The following is a 6,538-nucleotide window of genomic DNA, read 5'->3' as shown; positions in this document are numbered from 1 at the left end:
CAGATAGTTCGACTTCATGGCTTGGTTTTTGTAGTGTGGGACCTTATATAGAAATAATAATTAAAGCAAACAGGATGCACCTGATCACAATTTGGAGTTCCACAGCAAAGGGTCTGAATATTTACGTAAACGAGAGATTTTGGAAATGTGCAAAAAAAAAAACAAACCAAAAAACATATTTTTGCTCATTATGAATTATTGACTGTAGATTTATGGGCACAAATTGTTATTTTATACATTAAAAATTAAGTGTCCAACACAACAAAGTGCGCAGAAGGTGAGGGGGTCTCAATACTTTCTGAAGCCACTGTATATGTGGGGAAATAAGTTCAGCAAAAAAAAAAAAGAAGAAAAAAAGTAGCATATTCAATAATACTGAAGTAATCATTTGCTTAATTTAAAAAAATCCACCAATTGCTTATTTTAGCTGTACATTTTTCATATTCAGTCTAATGAGTTTCTACAGGTTTTACTGCATTTCTTTCATTTTAAGCGGAGCCACACACGGGGACCTCTGTTCAATCTAAAGTCAACTTTCCATTTCCTTGAAATATCAAAGCAAGTATTCTAAATATTATGTTATTCAAACATTTTGTTAATTTATGTACTTTTTAACTAATTTAAATGACAGCATGCATTTATAACTTAAGTTTAAGTAAAAAAAAAAAAAAAGTAAAAATAAACACCTAAAACACATGGGAATCCAGTGTAATACTGCTTTGTCTTTGTCAACAATATGGCAGTGTGCAGTCACAAAAGTGTGCTATATACTGTATGCACGGTTTATAAAAGATTGTTGTCAAGACAGCTTATGCTCATTGCTAGCATATGGAGGGAATAAAGAAAAAATATTATTTGCCTGGGCTTTCTTCAAAGTCAGAGCCATATCAAATGTGGTGTTTAAAGTAACCAGAGACCAGCCTTCTTTTTTAAATTAGCACAGGCAACTCAATTTCACTGTGGTTTACTTCTACCACTGTCTGCAAGCCTAAAGAGCCATGATGTCATTGTAGGTTGTAGGCACATGTGGAGCAAAAAAAAGGACCCTTACTTAAGGGTAATTTGTAACAGATCTGAATTAAGCCAACTGCCAAAAGTTCACAGTACTGTTTTCCTTCCAATTAAAAAGACGGTAAACTCTGGCGTTAGGATTTACAGGTCTCGCAAATTGAGGTCAAGGAGCATCACATTTTCTGGTTTGTTGAAAGACGCTTAAATAGCATATGCAGGGCTGTTTCTGCATTCGGTGTATGTAAAAAAAATGACATGGAATGTTTCGTTTTTACATCTGCCAAAGTCTTCAAATTGGAAGAAGGGTTCTATTGTCAGGACAGGGAAGGGACATATGAAACAAGATTGAGGTGCTTTAGCAAAAGAATGCATACACTGCACTGAACTTGGGAACACAATGTTTTTTTATTGATGATTGCATTTGGAGACCTGCAATGTGCAAGAACAGCTTATACTGATAACTCAGTATAGTGAAGTTTGTTAATGAGCCAGCAAGACTCTTATAACAAACTGATTATTTATCCAATGAGTATATTGTTGTTGATCAATTGATTGTGTTGACACCAGGGCAAAAGAAATCAATGGGAAATATTTATGCGCATTTGGAAACTGGCTTATGTTGTGAATATCATAGTTACATACACAATGCTTATACTTTGTATATACTGCATGTAAAAATATACTCCCAAAATCAGTTGACATAACAAAAACTTCAACTGAATTTCTTAAATAAAATAAAAAATGAAAGTGTGTAATTTTGAGATATTGAGCTTTGAAGATACAAAAGGGAATGGGCTCCAAGCAGAAACAATCGTTTTAATACAGCATTTTTTAAAAACGTTTAAACAGTATATTTTTGAAAAAATTCCAATATATTTATTGCCCTATAAACAATGTACTTATCACATGTTTGACTCATCTAACCTTGTAATTCTAAGGTCTCAAAATGCAGAAGTGCCATGAAATAACCCAATTTAGGAACATTATTTTGTGGGTGGTGTGTGAGTTCTGAATCTGAGTCTGTGGTCATTGCGGTTATTTTTGTGGGAAACCCCGAAAAGTACTTCTTTGAGTGAGTCCACTCTGTGTGAGCTCTCTGGCTAATTACTGTGCTTAATTACATGACAACCACACAGACGCAAAGTACATACACAAAGCCACCCTCCATGGTTGCCGGGGATGACTCAAATGTCGGTCCATCTGGAGTGACAGGAGATGGGAGAGCACACCAGAGTTCTGCAACCGCACGTAAGGCAGAGCGGGACTTAAGCAGGACTAACACTGATGCGCTAGGGAGGTTATTGCTCCAACAGCAGCTCACAGGAGAGGAAAAGGGATGATTTCATAGCTTTGTTCTTACATACACGGCACAACAGCGTGCGATTCTCCACCAGACAACCCGGCTTAGCAAAGCCAGAGAGATTTATTTCATCACGACAGAGTCAAACAGTAAAGCTCCTCCACATCACAACAAAAATCAGTCACAAACCAAGAATTTGCTTCAAGACGGCATCTTCCAGAATTTGACAGGAAAACCTCATCGGTTAACTCTGGTCTCAATTTCGGAAAATCCTTTTAAAACTGTCCACAGAATACCATGTGCAGGGAAAATATTCATATATGGTTGCAATGTCAATAACGAGTCTGGCCACTACTGTCTTGCATGACCCAACTTTTGAAAAGGTCTTCCTAAGCCATCTGCCGTTAGTGGTGAGGCTCCCATTGTACATAATTTATTTTCACTATATTATTTATTGTGCTCATATAGACACTCACCTCCTTCACTGTAGCCAAGGTCTGTGATACCACTAATACATATGACAGACATCCATCAGTCCCAATACAATTTATTCAAAAGGTGAAAAAGAATGCTTTCAAATGTGTCAATGGTTTTCAAAAAGGCACCTAAATTTAATTAGGCTACTGGGGCTTACCATTGCTTAATAATGTACACTAGTAGTAGGCTGTGCACTAAAGATCCCCACATTTACCACTTAATAATGTGTAAAGTGGGGGGAATTCAAAATCTAGCCCTCTCCTGGAAGGATGAAGTAACAAATTAAATCTGAGCAAGACATACCGGAATCCACTGGCTAACCATCATGTATGCAAGGGGAAAATATGCAATGCAGATACAGAACATAATGTGGTTTATTCAACACTGATGTGTAGCTGTTTGAATAGGAAAGGCAGCGTCTGATAAAGTAAGTCTTTACAAAATTGTGGCAATGAAAAAGATTTTGGCCTTTGGTAATTAATGAAGGAAATTACAAGGACATTTAAATTAGCGCAAAGCTTCCAATCTTAGTTCCCATTGGCCATCAGTGATTGAATAGCATTTAAATAGACCTAGAAGCATCACACACTTGCCCACAATGTAATGAGTGAGCTGAAGGCATGATTAGGCTGTGATTCGTCTATGTTGTTTCAAGAGGGGAGCTTACCACAATGGAAGAAATCATTAACCATTTCAGCCAATGTGAAACCAAAAACATTTTTACACCATGTTTCTAACCCATGTGTCACGTCGGAAAGCAATATGACCAATGCATGTGGAACCTCTCTGTTATGACTCAGGAACTACACATTTCTTCTGAATAATGTTTGCCACTGATGGAATGCAACACCATGCAGCACAGACACAGGTGGGAAAGGTTGAAGGTGTTCATCATCACTGATCCACAGGACAAAACAAAGTGCCTATATGTAGGGCAACTGCTAAACCTACTCTTTGGAATGCTTTATAATAGAAGTTAGGGTAGCATGGCTCTCATTTTTTTCCATTTAGTGTGGAATGTGGCCGTTGATGAGCCCAGTTTTTATAAAGCGCATATTTGCTGTTTGTTTTGACCGTGCGCCCCCGAAAAAAAGAAAAAAAAAGGATGGAAACCCTGAGAGTCCGCCAACGCTGCTTCCATTTCGTTTAAACTGTTCAATATGATGCAATGGGAGTATTATTGAGTTTCACTGAGAGGAAAACCACAGGTACACGCAGCTTGGTGTTGTGGGCTAGACGCACAACAACAGCCGACCAAACTCTTCCAGAAGCCCTTTTCCCTTCAGAGACGGACTGTGTTGGTGTGAGATAATCCAAAAACCAGCAGAGGTGGGTTAAGAGCAACTGTAAAAGCGATACCGATGTTGTACAGCGATGTTTTATAAGTTCTGTGACTAAATTAAACCGAAATGTGAAGAAAAGGCTGCCAACATGAGAGAAAATGGGAGCTCTGAAAACATTGCTCTGAAAAGCAGGTAATCGTGGTTTGTAAGTCATGGATATGTGCAGAAAGGGGCAGTGGTGAGCAGAGGCAATGGTGAGCAGGCCTGTGTCAAATACATTTTGGATTCTAATACTTTTCTAGGCTGAATTTGTGTGGTGTTTTGGAATCTATGAAATACTCTCAAAAAGTGCAATCCCTCTTGGTTGGTTCAATTGCATCAGGCAACAGTGAGACACCGTTGGGCTTTTAAGTCAGCCAGTCTCTCAGGTTAGTTACATTAGTTCCACCTAATGCAAAAGGTACTGCAAGTACTGTGCAGACTGCGTAACACACTGTGTCACAGGCTTGCAGATGAGGACACTGGGGAAGTGTACAAGCTTCAGCTGCAGTACTGCTAGGGTCTGGCAGCAGGTGGCATAGTAGTAATTCAAAACACAAAAGTGACAAAAACAGGTTTGGGAAAAAAACCCAAAAAAAAAAACCTTTCACCCCTCTAGCCTTCACTAGAAGGGTGAAATTGTAAGGTCCCCACAAAAGTAGAAACGTGAGCTGTTATTGTATATTATGGAAAACACTACGTCCAATGAATGAAAATGATGTAGGATTTTCTGTATTTGGCGATGAGATGCACTGCACTGCATCATTACTAAGGCTACAGTTAGACTACTAGACACGTGATATTGTGGAATGCCAAATAGAGGGGGGCGCAAACACTTTGGTGGTGGAGCAAAACATTATCAACAATAATGGTTATGGGGAGACACAAATACACAATGAAAGATACTTAAATTATACATCAAAATGCAGTCATTACTGATCAGATTCAAAGAAAAAGGAGATAATTCAGTTATTCAAGACTGGATTGCAGTTTTTAAATAAAAAAATTACGTTCCTTGTTACAGCAAACTCTTCACTGTCACAACCTCTCACTGATTGGACAGCTGCTTCCTTGCCTATGGACTGCCTTATGTTTAGCTTTTGGATAATCCTCATTGGCTGTTTTAATTGAATATTTATGTTCTGATAGTCTCTTGGCTTGTGCTTTGTCCTCCTAATGTAGCTAGCCCAAGGACACTCCAGATCATAAATCAGAAATGTGGCATTGCAATGAATATTTTTGGCAGTTCATATTTTTGATTCTGTTCGAGTCATTAACACGTGTTTTGATAGTCTGTTTAGAGAAGCATTTACAGCTGCCAAACCTAAATACTGTACCTCTTGGTTTCTGATACAGCCATTTGCCCTTTACCCTGAGAAGCTGTGCAGTAGTTCATCTTGAATTATTGGGGCAACTATTATTGAAGCTCACAACCAGAGGATCTGTGAACAAGTGCTTCAAAACAAGTGCAGCTACTGTATAAAAATCACCCATGATCACAAATTCACCTCAGTCTTTTAAATTGTTCTCGCCTGGTTCACTTCTTTTTGAACGTAGTGGTGCATAAAGACCATCACTACTCTTTTGATAACTCAAATCCAAGACAAAAATGTGGGTCCCATTGTATTGCAAACTCAAACTAAACCGTTGTAATTGTATTAGTGTTATAAATATATTTGATGAAACACAATTACTGTAACTCACTATCTGTATGTATCAGAACACAGTAGCATGCACATGAATGCATATGTCCCACCACGACATATTGATCTGGGACATTATTGGGATTTTAAAGCAATACAGAAAAAAAAAAAGATTTAGACTTAAAGGTACAATAGGTAATTTCAGGCTTCTAACGGTCAAGAGAGGAATTGCAGCAACATACACGCTCAAACCAGAACATGGTTTATCCTTCCCCTTCTCTGTAAACTGCATATTTTGAAACCCAAATTTAAACACAGGCAGAGGGTGCGCCAACATGTCAGTGAGCCTTTTTCAATGATAGGAAGTGATGTACAATGGTCTTGTAACAATGTTTTAACACAAAAATCTTACCTATTGTACCTTTAACAAATATTGTCTCCATTGTTTGCACACTTTGCGTTTCATTTTAAATGGATGAAATTGCCATTTTTATCCATCAATCTATGCTCAATAACCCATAATTACAGTGAAAACGTTTGTATTTTTGCAACAGTGTGCAAAAAGTTTAATGTGAGTTTTAGAGCTACTGCAGAATGCATTTGGAAATCCACAATATAATTTTTTATTATTACACTTTTGTATACATGTACTACTAAATGAAATGTATTTTACATGTTATGGAATACGGTAATACTTGACAGATATTGAACTGGACAGATTTTAGATTTCCTTAAACATTCATATTTGAGACCTGAGACTAAATCTGAAAGCTCATCGTGGGCAT

The sequence above is a fragment of the Conger conger genome, chromosome 9 (genome assembly GCF_963514075.1).
Source record: "Conger conger chromosome 9, fConCon1.1, whole genome shotgun sequence".
Classification (NCBI taxonomy): Eukaryota; Metazoa; Chordata; class Actinopteri; order Anguilliformes; family Congridae; genus Conger; species Conger conger.
The sequence above is the reverse complement of the archived record's forward strand: the minus strand, read 5'-3'. Positions refer to the sequence as shown.